Genomic DNA, 14,915 nt, shown 5'->3' with positions numbered 1-14,915 from the left:
TTGAGAAAATGCCTTACAGCTGGATCTCATGGAGGCATTTCCCCAACTAAAGCTCCTTTCTCTGTGATAACTCCAGCCTGTGTCAAGTTGACACAAAATTAGTCAGTACAGCTACATATGTGAGTACATACCATATGTGTTCTTTTGTGTCTGGGTTACCTCACTCAGGATGATATTTTCTAGTTCCATTCATCCTGGGAGCCTCACAATTCCTGGTGTCTGGGATCCTCCAGTGGCTATCCCCAGTTCCTCATCTCCCCCGGCTACATATTTTTATTCAATTTCCTGACCCTTTGTATCTCTCTTACATCTCCTCCAGTTCCTTCCCCATCTTTTTTGATCGTCTAATTTGTTGAATATTAGAATGGCTACTCCAACTTGTTTCTTGGGACCATTTGCTTGGAAACTTTTTTCCCCAGCATTTTACTTTGAGGTAATGTCTGTCTTTGTCACTGAAGTGTGTTTCCAGTATGTAGCAAAATGCTGGATCCTGTTTACATATACAGTCTGTTAGTCTATGTCTTTTTAATTCTGGAACTAAATCCATTGATGTTGAGAGATATTAAGGATCAATGATTGTTGGTTCCTGATATTTTTGTGGTTAGAAGTGGAATTATGTTTGTGTGTTTCTCTTCTTTTAGATTTGTTGTAAAAATATTAATTTCTTGCTTTTTCTTGGGTGTAGTTTCCCTGCTTGTGTTGGACTTTTCTGCTATTATCCTCTGTAGGGCTGGATATTGTTAAATTTGGTTTTGTCTTGAAATACCTTGGTTTCTCCATCTATAGTAACTTTGAGTTTTACTGGGTATAGTAGCCTGGGCTGGCACTTTTGTTCTCTTAGTGTTTGTATGACATCTGCCCAGGATCTTCTGACTTTTAGAGTCTCCGTTGAGAAGTCTGGTGTAATTCTGATAGGTCTGCCTTTATATGTTACTTGACTTTTTCCCTTACTGCTTTCAATATTTTTTCTTTGTTCTGTGCATTTGATGTTTTAATTATTATGTCACTAGAGGAATTTCTTTTCTGGCACCATCTATTTGGTGTTCTGTAGGCTTCTTGTATATTTATGGGCATTTCTTTCTTTAGGTTAGGGAAATTTTCTTCTATAATTTTGTTGAAGATGTTTGTTGGCTCTTTGAATGGGAATCTTCACTCTCTTCTATGCCAACTAGTTTTCAGGTTCACTCTTTTCATCATATCCTGATTTCTTGAATGTTTTGAGATAGGAATTTCTTGGTTTTTTTTTTTTTTGTATTTTCCTTGACTGTGGTGTCAGTGTCTTCTATGGTATCTTCAATGCTGAGATTCTCTCTTCTATTTCTTGTACTCTGTTGGTGATGCTTGCATCTGTTATTACTGTTCTCTTTCCTAGGTTTTCCATTTCAAGGGCTGACTCTCTTTGTGTTTTCTTTAATGTCTCTATTTCCATTTTTAGATCCTGGATGGTTTTGTTCAATTGCTTCACCTGTTTGATTGTATTTTCCTGTAATTCTTTAAGGGATTTTTGTGTTTCCTGTTTAAGGGCTTCTATCTGTTTACCTGAGCCCTCCTGTATTTCTTTAAGGGAGTTATTTATATCCTTCTTAAATTCCCCTATCATCTTCATAAAATGAGAATTTAGTTCTGAATCTTACTCTATAGGTATGTTGGGGTATCCAGGATTTGCTGTAGTGGGAGAACAGGGTTCTGATGTTGCCAAGTCAAATTGGTTTCTGTTGCTTATGTCCTTACGTTTGCCTCTTGCCATCTGGTTATCTCTGGTATTATCCTGTAGCTACCAGTGGCCACAGGTTACTGGGTTCCTGAAAGCAAAGCTTGGGGTAGATGGGAAGAATGACCAGAGAAATAATGAGCCAAGACAAAGTTCTCTGATCAAGGCTCAATGTTATAATTCTAGGGTCTGATTTTAAAGGGGGGAAACCCATCCCCCACCATGCCAGGATCTTGTTGCTTTGCCAGGATCTCATCAGGAAAGTAAGCTCAGCTGCTCAGCAGGTAGTGGCTTCTTGCAGGAAGCCGCAGATGTGACAGTACAATAGACTTTGCCTAGGTCAGAGGACTCTACCCTAGATGGGCTAGCCAACTGTGACAGACAAGGTCTGATTCAGCTGGCTCAAGGCTGGGGGGAGGGCACATTGTCAGGTTTCCCTATCTCTGGCTGGAGCCTGTCCTTCCTGTCAGCCTGTGATCCTGTGATCCTGGGTGTGTCAGAGTGCCTGGGGTGTGGAGCTGCAACTGGAGTGTGGGCTGTGTGGGTTCAGATCCAGAGCCAAGGCTCTGCTCCCAGCACAGGTGGAAACCAGAAAGCCCTCTTTTGACATTTCTATGCTTTCTTAGAATCAAGCTCAGATCATCAAGTCTTCATGGCAAGTGCCTTTTACCTGTTGAGCTATCTCACCTCACTGGCCAAGATTTCATTTAAGTATAGTTTTAGTAAGCACATATGTATTTGGCACTATTTAAAATGCAACCACAAAACCATTACATATGAGGATATACTAATGACTTCATCTGAATTCCATGCATTATAGGAAGGTGCTGAACTCTGCTGCTTTGGTCCAGGGTAGTATAATATGTAATTCAACATATTTCTTAGATTGTGGAAGACAGGCAGCTGGAGACTGTGGTCCCTGAAAGAGACCTTCTTGAGTGGCCCTATGATTCTCCAGGTCCCTGATTAGAGAAAATGACCCCAGCATATTCAGAGAACCAAAGACCTCGTGAATTGTGATTCATGATCTTCTGTGCTCCTTCAAAGGGCTCAGGTCACTTCTCTGGCTCTGCCCTCTGGAGCACACACATCTTGTTTTCCAGCTGGCTTCACTCCATGCTGCTACTGTTATTGTTGGTCAACCCATAGTACTGGCAGCTCCAATGTGCTGGAGTCTTCTGTCATAACTGAGTTGTATTTTCATCAGTAGCCTCTCCTTGGCTCTCTTTGCTGATTTCAACTCTGCTCTCAAACACACAGTACTGAAAAAAGAAATGAGAAAAATAATGCCTGAAAATCAAGGCAGCACACACACATACACACAGACACACACAGACACACACACAGAGAGACACACACACACAGACACAGAGGGGGCGGTCAGTGACTTCTCACTGAACCAATGGAAGACAAAGAAAACAATGTAAGAACATGATCAGAAATCTAAATACAACAAAAATAATCTTTAAAATAGGATAAGATATAGGCATTTCGGATAAACACAAGCTGGGCGAATACATTATGAACAGGTCTGCATTGAAAGACATAACAAGGTTACCCTTCAAGTCAAAAGGAAAGGAAACAGATAAAAGTCTAGTTAAAAACAAAGAAACAAACAAACAACAAGAAAACCCGTGAGCACCAGAAAAAGTAAATTAAATAAATAAGTAAATAAAAAAGAAAAAGATTAAAGAAAATACACTGTGATGGTTTCTCTTTCTCATGATTATCATAAAACAACACTGACTAAACAAAAGCAGCCTTGTGAATTGGGATTTAAAACAGACATAGAAATAAAATTACACAGGCCAATACATAAAGCAGAGGGAGGAGGGAGTCTCTGTAATGAAGTCACACTCCCTCAGGTAATGTTTATAGAGTATGACATATATACTCTGAAGCAGACATTAGGAGAAGGAATGTGGGAAGCGATCCAGGGACAAATGTAATGGGGTTTAGGGTGAGGAGCAGACAGAAGTTATCCAGTGTGAAGAATAAAAGAGTATAATCTCACTGTATGTACATTTATATAATTTCAGAAGGTATAGTCATAGATGAAGAGCAACCACTGGAAACCAAGAGTATCTTGGTTTCTGTTTCTATCCCGTTGTTGTGATAAAATACTCTGACATGAGCAACCCAAGGGAGAAAGGGTTTGTTTCAGCTTACAGTTCAAGATGCTTCTACCATGGTAGAGAAGTTAAGACTGGAAGAGATTAAAGCAAGTGATCACATCCCATCCATAGTCAGGATGGGGATGAGTACTTGCTGGCATTCAACTCTATTTCCCCATTTATATAGTCCTGGTTCTTCTGCATAAGGAATGGACATCCCCAAAGTGGGCAGGCCTTTCCTCTTCAAATAATGTAAACAAGATAATTCTCTACAGGCATGCCCAGAGGCCCTCTCCTAAGTGAATCTTGATCCTGCCAAGTTGACAATTTCACTACCATATAGAAGCTGTCTCATTATGAATGTAGTGCAAAGTGTCATATAGATAACCTACTACTTGTTGTCTTAAAGAAACACATTTTAGAACATAAATGTGTGGCATGAGGTTATAGCTCATGGGTAGAGTGCCTGCCTCCCATGCTTAGACCCTGGGGCTAAACCCCAATCCCTAAATAAATATGTAAATGTAGGCATGCATGCTGTTTTTCTAAGGGTTTTTCTGCTGTAAACAGATACCATGACCAAGGCATCTCTTATAAGAACAACATTTAATTGGAGCTGGCTTACAGGTTCAGAGATTCAGTCCATTATTATCAAGGTGGGAGCATGGTGGCTTACAGGCAGGAATGCTGCAGGAGGACATGAGAGTTCTACATCTCCATATTAAGGTCACTAGGAGAAGACTGGATTCCAGGCAGCTAAAATGAAGGTCTTAAAGCCCATGCCCACAGTGACACACTTCCTCCAAGCAGGCCACACCTACTCCAAAAAGGCCACTCCTCCAAATAGAGCCACTGCCTGGACCAAGCATATTCAAACCAACATACATGCACACATACAAATACATACATACATACATACATATACATAACATAGCATACATACATACATACGTAAACATACATATATATACAACACTGACATTAAAACAATAAGGAATGTTTATAATGCAAACTGAGCATAGAAAAGCATGAGACCATATTTAAAAAGAGTATTATGGGCTAGCACTATAGTAGAGCATTTGCCTCACATGTGCAAAGGGTTCAATTCCCAGCATAGCAATAAAAAAAAAGCCATTACCAACACCAAATTTTATGACAAAGAGTTTTTAAAAAATGAAAAAGTATATCAAAAGTAAAATTCATGAATATACCAGCACACTAAAATTCATGAAGCCTAAAGTGACAGAAATAAAGAAATAAACATCTTAAATTATATTGGGAGGTGTGAAAAGCCCCTCTCACCAGATGATAGAGGAAGTGAGAAATTCTGAACAAGGGTACAAAACTTCAAAACAACAATGTAAACCAATGTGAACAAGCTTATGTTTGCATAACAGCTCATTCAAAACTGAAGAACACACATTCTTTTCAAGAGCTTATGAAACATTCACCAAGGTAGGATGTATACTGTGTACTAAAACATTAATAAATTTCTGCCTGGTGAACTTATTTTCATATAATAAAGGAAATAATGTTAGTGGGTGTGCTTGGTGGCATTTACTCCCCTCCTCCCATCACTTTCCACACACATCTCAGGAGCAGTACATGCCCATAGTGCTGAGCAGCCATCACCACCATCCATCGTCAGAGCATTGAATGTCTTAGTTTTGATGAATATGTGTTACATGTTTATATCAATAAAACTCAGTGTGATGTTTCAATAAACACACACACACACACACACACACACACACACACACACACACAGAGTTCATCTTGTCAACTGAATCTGACTTTATGAAAGATGTTAAATAGCCTGGTCATGATGGTGTGCACCTATGACCCAGCACTCAGAAGGTGGAGGTCAGAGAGTAAAATTTTCAAGGTCATCTGTGACTATACACAGATTTGAGGCCAAGCTCAGCTAGGCTTGCTTAGTTAAGGAGGGTGGGGAGGAGTAAGGAAGATAAGGGGGAGAGGAGAAGAGAAGGGATTTCTGAGAAAAATGAAAAATAAAAAATGTATTTTTAAAAATAAAGGACTTGAAGTCAAGAAAAATATTAAATACTTTAAACTGAATGAAAATAAAAATTCATTTTAAAGTTTATATGCTTCTGAGGAAGTAGTATGTAGAAAAAAATTTATAATAATAAATGTAAACATTAGAAGAAAAGGTATAACATAGATTAAGTTTCTGCCTCTAGGAAACTATAGAAAAAAAGAACAGTTGACTTTCACAGTGAGCAAAGGAAAAACTAATAAAGTTAGAAGTTAATGAAACACAAACTAGGGAACAACAAAGTCTAGTTTTTGAAAGGATGAGTAAAATTGATAAACTATCCAAGCTAAGAAACAAAGGAGAGGTATAAATTATTAATATCAAAATGAAAAGAGTGCTTATGATCCAATATCCAGAGCCAATGGGAATTAAAAGCTAATACCAATTAGAAAAACTGTAACCAAGAGAAGCAATCAAGAGCTGCTGTAAAGGTGGGGAGAAACGGGTTAGTAAAGCCACAGCAGAAATTAGCATACAAGGTTCAGTCATGCCACTCCTGGGCATGCTGGTAGATCCAGCCAGGCCACATCTGGGAAATCATCAGAGGAATCAGTCAGCGTGCCACAGAGGTGTGTGTATTGGTCATAAAAGCCAAGCCATGCACTGAACATACACATCTATTCACAGACAGGTCTGCAGTTCGTTCAGCCACCCAAAACAAAACAAAACAAATCATATCATTTTGCATAAAACAGCTAAGTGAAGTAAACTAGATTCAGAACGACAAGCATCATGTTCTTTTTTAAAATATCATATATTTTTAAAAAGTAGAAATATAAATGGAAGGCTATTAGGAAAGAGAAAGAGACCATGAGGAGAGGTAGGGGAAAAGACAGGGCAATACAGGGGCATCTGTGGTCACAGTCTATGTTGAATGTATACAAATGTCACAGTATACACAAATGTCCACTATTTTGTACAATTAATGTTAATAAAGAAGCATGGTAGAGCTATACCTCAAATAACTCAAACCCACTTCCTCAGACTTGATAACTTTAGATGAAACAAATAATTCCTTAAAAAGCACCATCAATTAAAATAAAGAAAATTGATTATTTGAAGAAGCCTACAACCATTAAATTTTTAAATGGCCAAGTTCAACTTCTCGAAGTAAGGTGTCCAGGCACATGTGATGTCACTGCTTAACTCCTCCAACTATTTAAACAGAAGTGACACCAGTTCTCCAGTCAGTAGAAGACAGAGGAGAGATAAACAGAGACACAGAGATAAGAGACACAGAGAGAGATCCCTAACACATCTCATTCTAAGAAGTCAGCCTCTCTCTCATACGTTAAATGCATTCTAAGGGATAAATTGCAGATTGACATTTCTCATGAGCACAAACACAAATCCTCAACAAAATCTTACATAATAGAATCTACAATGTACACAAAGATTCTGCTTTTATAGGACATTGGGGTATAACCAAGGGCATTCAAATAAAACATGAACTTTTGCTAGTACTATAGTGTGTTAACATTTAAACTCTAATGACATGTGCACTGTGTGACAAATTGTCAGACAAATGTAAGACACAAGTAATAGAGGACATAGAGTCCAGTATGAGGATCTTTATATACCTTGTACAGAATAATTCTATCAATTCCAGCTACTCAGAAGTAAAAGTTTATTTACACAATGAGAGGTGAGAAATAGGGCATACATATTACAGAAATAGAAAGCAGGTTCCTGCGGGTATGGAGTGGGGGTACCAGGTGGAGAAGAAGGAAGGGTGAAGGGTCAGCAAAAACAAATGTGTGAAAATATCATTCTGAAGCATATTAGTTTGTGTGCTCATTTTAAAATACAAGCATACTCCTTTGTAAGAAATTGAATGTAATACTATTGTTCAACCAATACAAGTCAAGAAAACAAAATCAACACACATGTGCATGCACATGCATGTGCACACACTCACACCAACAGCTGGCAAAAAATAAACATTTCAATGGTTCAAATCACACCAGCAGTTATACAACTTGCAAAGAGCCTCAGCATGTAAGCTCTGAAGATGGATTTAAAAAGGAAAACATGGACAACTACCGTATGTTGTATGTCTTAAAGATACATGTTTTATTAGTATCTTAGTTTCTTTTCTGTTACTTGCCCCAAAGCAACTCATGCTGTCAGAGGAGGGAAGGCACGGCAGCAGGCAGCAACAGCAGGAAGCTGATAGATAACATCTCAGCTACACGGAAAGCAGAAAGCCAGTACTAGGTGGGGCAAGGCTATAAAACCTCAGCCTGGGTCACGACCCTTTGGGGGGGTCACATATCAGATATCCTGTGACCTGGACCATGAGTCAGTCAACAGGGTCTACAAGGGAGAGAGTTGAGATGGAGGGCAAGAGACTCGAAGAATAGAGACAAGACAGGCTATCTGACCAAGTCTCAAGTCTTGTTTATTGAAAGGCAACTATGGGTATATAAGCACAAGTTGGGAAGTGCAGCTGGAGACACTTAACTACAAGTGCCTTGCAGCTAGGGGCACTAAAACCCAAGTCTAGGATGTGTCTGAGAAGAACAGGTTTTTATTAGAGAGTGTTCAGCTGTGGTGGGCTGCTTGCAAAAACATCATGCTAGGCAAACAAGTCTCTCATCAGGGTGGAAAAGTACCGACCTGTAAGTAAGTAGCCTGAGATGGCGGCAGAGATGATAGCCGCTTTCTGCTAGAGTTGGCTCCCAACCATCCTGTATATCAGATATTTATATTATGCCTAATGACACTAGTAGCAAAATTACAGTTATAAAGCAGCAATAAAAATAATTTTATGTTTGGGGGTCACGTCAACATGAAGAACTGTATTAAGAGATCATATCATAAGGAAGATTGAGAACCACTGCCAGTTATCCTAAGTGAAACACTTTCCCCAGCAAGGCTCCATCTTCCAAAGGTTTCATGACTTCCCCAAACAGTACCTCCTTCTGGAGGATCAAGTATTCAAATACACAGGGAGATTTCTTATTCAGCCACCAATATCACATAGATCCTGAGAAGATAGATATATGGGCACTCAGCAAACTCCTTTCCAGTTACAATATCCCTGGTTTGGAAATGTCACACTTGACCTTCGCAATGATCAGTGAAGTATGCTATTCTTTTCTTTATTATGTAGTCATATACAAGTAGTAGAAGTTAAAGGGAGACTCAAAGCCAGGCTGCCCGAGACATTTGATTTTATGCCTTGCTGTTAGTAGGGAATGTAGACCAGACAGTGAGTGGCATGTGCTACTGTAACATTAAATAGCCATGACCACAACTCAGAGTATATTGACCAGCACCCTGGACTGCATGACCAGGGCACCTTGGGAATCTTGACAAGAGAGCTGCTGCATGAATTATCGTTATTAGCTGATGGCCTTGGCTAGAAGAAATCAAGGGGCTGTCTGCCAGATTTCTTAGAAGGATGGTGATTGCTGTTGAGGGCCTTTTGACTTCTTCAGCCACTGAGATTTCTCTGACAGCCTGTGTGTCATGGAATTTGGGCCACTTGACCCAATCAGGAATGTTCTCTTCACTCCTTTCAGGGTCAGCTAGAGGTAATTTGGCTCCCCTCTGTCTGCCCCCATTATCTCCTCCCTGTGGGTTTAACAACCACTTCACTGCACAGCTGCTAGAGGCTGGACTTAATAATTAAAATTTAAATGAAAGACCATTTTGGGCACATTGATTGAGCACCCTTTACATCAGAAAACATAGGAGTGCATAATCTCTTCAAGAGATTTCAACTGCTTATCACGGGGAAAAGTTTTTCTAAAAATAGTTTTTATATTTATTCTTTGAAGAAAACTTTTCCCCCTCTAGACTACATTAGCTGCATAAAGTCCATTCCCTAAGCGTATATCTCAGTAATCAAACCATAAATGCAGACATTAAGGCAAAACAGTCTTGCTGTATATAGCACTTGGAAATTTCCCCAGAACACTAAAATGGATTCATATGGGGAAAGTAAGAGCCAGGAGAAGAAGAAGAAGAAGAAGAAGAAGAAGAAGAAGAAGAAGAAGAAGAAGAAGAAGAAGAAGAAGAAGAAGAAGAAGAAGAAGAAGNGAGAAGAAGAAGAAGAAGAAGAAGAAGAAGAAGAAGAAGAAGAAGAAGAAGAAGAAGAAGAAGAAGAAGAAGAAGAAGAAGAAGAAGAAGAAGAAACAGAAAAACCACCGAGGAGTGAAAAGAGACAACTTGACAATTTAAGATAACACTCATTCTCTGTCTTCTTTGACCGGGTGCCAAGACAACTTTGGATGTGAAGGAACACAGTTTAATATTTTCATCTATGGGGCTTCAAGTGAGAAATAAGCAAGCTAATGACATGTGGTATGGGTGCCTATCTAGCCAAAGCCCTTACTTTTGTCAAGATGGAGAGAGACAGAGGCTATGAGTGACTCTCTCAAGGGCACACAGCAAATTATTTCTTTCCTAAAAACAACTGCTTGGGGAGCCTGGGAAGATGGCCAAGCTGCTGAAGCTCTTGCTCCCAAAGCATGAGGATCTGAGTTTCAGACCCTGCCCCCAGTGTGAAAACCATCATGTAATGGTATAAGCTTGTAGTCTCAGCACTGGGGAAACAGATGCAGGACCCCAGCTAGTCTAGCTGAATTGTTGAAAGCCCAGTTCATGGAGACACCTGGATGTTGACCTCTGGTGTCTAAGCAAACCCATGAGTATACATGGAAAGGTACACAGACAAATGGATACACATCACATACACCTTTTAAAAGATTCCGTTTCCACATTGGTACCTTTTAGCTTCAATCATCTACAACCTGATGCCCTGATTGATGGCCCTAGAAGACTGTTTCAAATGATCTCAGGAAGATGAGCAACTGTGAATGTGACAACTGATGACAATCCTAGAGCTTTTTCACTTTAGGAGGACTTGGGGAAAGAATGAGAAATTCAGTAACCTTTTTCTCTGAGTCTGGCCCCATGACCTCTGCCTATGGATTCCGAACTCTTAACTGGACCACCTTGTCCAGCCTCAGTGGGAGAAAATGTTTAGGAAGATGGAGGATGGGAGTGGGCATGAGGGTTAGTAGGGGTAACATTCAGAGTGGGGACTTCCCCTTCTCAAAAAAGGGGAAGATGGAAGGGGAAGGACTTACATGAAGGAGTCCTGGGAGGAGAGGAAGAGCTGACATTGGGCTGTAAAGTGAATAAATAAATAAATTTAGAGAAAAAGAAAAAAAATCCAGTTAATTTTTCCTAAGTGCCTCTACATTTAGCTTACCAAGGCCTGGAACATTAAGAGACTTAACCACCAACACAGCCACCCAAGAGCAGACTGAGATGTAACATCCCAGCATCATTGAAACTGTAGAATACTGGTGTTTTGTGTTGTCATGCAGGGGACACAGAGGTAAAAATTAGGTCCTTATTAATACTGGTGTCCCACAGCTGAGAACAACTGAGTCCAAAGGAATATAGAAGAAATTCTGACTGAGCAGCTAGAAGCTTGGCACAGTATCTCCAGTGTTGTTATTTTGCAGCTTGACAAGTTCTGACAAAGAGAGCAAAAATACCAAGCCTGGTTTCCTCAAGAGTTTAAATCTGCAGGGAGAGAGACAGAGGAGGGCATTGTGACTCAGTACAGAAAATCTGCTGAACTGTCAAAGGGCACTGGTGATAGGAAAGGCAGAGGGAAACATGTAGACCCCTTTCAACACATGGGTAGCCTCGTGAGAAACCATGGCAGGGCAGCACACTGTAAGCAAGAAGAGAGTGAGATTCAGTGTTTTTCAACTATGAGGCACTCTGCTTAGGACTCTCTGCCCTTACATAGCTATAAATTCCTTGTGTATATACGGTGCCGTTGCCGGCATTTGTCCAATAACAGATGACTCTACCAGTTCTATGAGAGTAACCAAAGCTACCCCACTTCCCTTCCCTACTGATTCTACTTACACCAGAAAAATACCAGATTTCCTACCTTCTCCTTAGGCTGGACAGCGGAGAGTGGGATGGGCATCCAACTTCACATTTGCATCAGAAAAAAAAAAAAAAGTGGCTGGTGTGCAACCTACCACTTCACAGATTTTGTTTGTTTGGTTTTTTTGAATCAGGCCTCTACAGTCCAGGCTAATCTCAAACTCCCTATATCATTAAGAATAACTTTGAACCTCTGGTTCTCCAGCTTCCACCTCTGCATGCCATTAAACCTTGGCTCTTCTCACACTGCTTTGAGAAGCAACTCTAGTATGGTATTTTACATCCCACAAAACTCATTTGTTTTAATTACATTCCTGTGAATAAATTAAACAAATGTCACAACCACCATTATAAATCTGTTGAGAACATTTGCAGACAGACAGGCAGGCAGGCACATACACACAGACACACAGACACACAGACACACAGACACACACACACACACACACACGCACACGCACACGCACGTGCACACACACACGCATGCACACACAGGCACACGCGCACACACACACGCACATGCACACACACAGACACACGCACACACACGCGCACACACACGCACGCACACACATGCACACACACACACACGCACGCGCACGCACACACGTGCACACACACACACACACACACACACACGCAGAGATGAGTTAATCTTGAATCTTTCCCTTCTACTTCCCCTCTTTTCCTCATTTTATCTATCTCTCCCTTCCTTCCTCTCTCCTTCTTCTCTTCCTTCCTTCTTTCCTTCCTTCCTTTCTACCTTCCTGTCTTCCCTTTGGTGTGTACATAGGAGAGTATAATGTGTGTGGTATATAAACATGTGTATGTGTAAATAAGCATGCTTATGCAAGTACAAGGAGGCCAGAGAAAAACACTGTGAACCGTATCTAACAACTCTACACTTTTTTTTTTTTTAAGATTTATTTCTTTATTATATGTAAGTACACTGTAGCTGTTTTTAAACACTTTTTCTTCTCGCTCTAGCCCCACTTGCTCCAGTCCTGGTCGCTCCAGCGGCCCAAAGATTGATTGATTGATTGATTGATTTTATGTAAGTACACTGTACCTGTCTTCAGACACCCCAGAAGAGGGCATCAGATCTCATTACCGATGGTTGTGAGCCACCAGGTGTTTATTGGGATTTGAACTCAGGACCTTCGGAAGAACAGTCAGTGCTCTTAACCCCTTAGCCATCTCTCCAGCCCCTGACTCTATACTTTTATGTAGGCTTTGAGAACTCAAACTCCTGGTTTTCCATCAAGTACCCTTAACCATTGAGACATTTATCTCCTCAGCCCCCACTCTCTACCATTTTTTAAAAGCTATATCCTATAAATACAATGACACGCTTGTGGTTTGGGTCTATTTCTTCTTATTGCTCCTGTTTATTCCACATGATTTATCTGAAGCTCATTGATGAGCTCACGTGCTGGGAATTTGCTCCTTCTGTGAAGAAGTGTCTCCTGGAGTGAGCAGAGCACATTCCAGCTCCTCTATGAGAACACAATGCTGTGCGCAGAAAAACTCCAGCAGCAGCTTTGAGCACAGCCTCAGGCTGGAACCAATTAAATGTGCTTTTAAACAGATGTCCATCATGGTTCTCATGACCAAATACACACAGTGAATTTTTGATGGGCTTGAAGGAGGTCTCCCGACATTCATTGGTTGACAAAGCTCCCTGAGGCACTGTTTTTGCAGAATCCAACAAAGGCCATTTGCCTCCTATTCCAGCATCCCCAGACCAGTCTCTGGATCAGCACTGTAGGGCTTTGCTCTTATTCTTTCTTAGTTGAGCTTGGCCAAGCTCTCCCCAAAGATAAGTTCCACCTTTGCAAATGCAAGTCAGCATTTCACGTGGACATCTGCCTTGGACCAGGCCTCTGTCATCCAAGATGCTCCACAGGTTCCTGATGCTTTTCAAGGTCAGATCTTGGATTTTTTTTTCCCATCCAAACCCAAGACAGGACCCCTTGATCTGTTTCCTCAATGAGATTCCTAAACCAACTCCTTCTGTGGGAAATGTAACCTTCAATGACTCTGAGATGTGCTCTTTGAGTTTTTCTAACTTTAAGGTGCTCTGCCCACTTTCATTTTCTGTTTACTGCCTGTTTCACTGGGTTAATGAGAGAGATGAAAGATTCAGAGGCACTCTGGCGCGCCTGCCCAGTCACCCCATCACAGAAGCATATTATTATCTTTATTTCAGACACAGATCTTCAGATAGGTTAATTGGCCAAGGTCATACAGCTGCTAATTGCAGCTTCAGAACTTCAAGTCTTAACTCCAGTGCTTGCATACTTTGTACTACAGTCTGCTGGCTTCCCTCCACCTTACTTCTTTGCAGAGAAGTTTCCATTTTCTCTTTAAAGTGCAATTTAATTGTAAATGCGTTCTTATGAAGCTCATTCAGTCTCCATTGCTTTCTTTTCTTTCCCCTCTCCCCTAAGAGAGAGTCATTAGGAAAGTACATCCTGTCTCTAAGCTCTCTTTGCCTCACACCAGAGGTCTCCTTCCAAAGAACCCAGTGGAGGTGCCCTGGAGAACTGCAACAGCATCTGATACCCTCCTCCCAGTGGGTCTGCGGAGACCAAGGAAAGCAGTGTGCTGATGCTCTAACATTCTCCAGCCTGCTTCAGCCAGCCTACAGCCTGCAGCCCCTCACCTCCAGGGGAAATGTAAATGAAAAGCAAGCTGAATTTTTCATCAAATAAACAGTTGGATTCTGTTGGAGTCTGGTGAGCAAAGCAGGGCACTGCTCCATTTTAAGCCCTTATCAGAGCCCAACAAACACTTCCTCCCAATGTGTGACCGGGTTTAAATTTACTGCTGCAGGTGGAGGGGTGATAATGGAGTCAGCCTCTCGGGGTCTCATTCCAAAGCACTTGTATGAAAGCTCTCTTTGGACAAGTGTCAGCCTGCCTGCTGAGGAACTTTCCAGAGTTTCACCGAGTCTTTGGTGCTTGCATGTATATGGCTTTTACTGCCAACTCTGAGTTAAATCTAAGACCCCCATGTACAAGTTATATGGCCTTAGTCAGATTACAGCACTGCTTTGGGTGATAGTTGACCACCATCTTTTCTGTGCTGTTTCTGTCATTGCTTCATG

This window comes from Mus pahari, chromosome 12 (genome assembly GCF_900095145.1).
Source record: "Mus pahari chromosome 12, PAHARI_EIJ_v1.1, whole genome shotgun sequence".
Taxonomy (NCBI): Eukaryota; Metazoa; Chordata; class Mammalia; order Rodentia; family Muridae; genus Mus; species Mus pahari.
Note: the sequence above shows the minus strand (reverse complement) of the source record.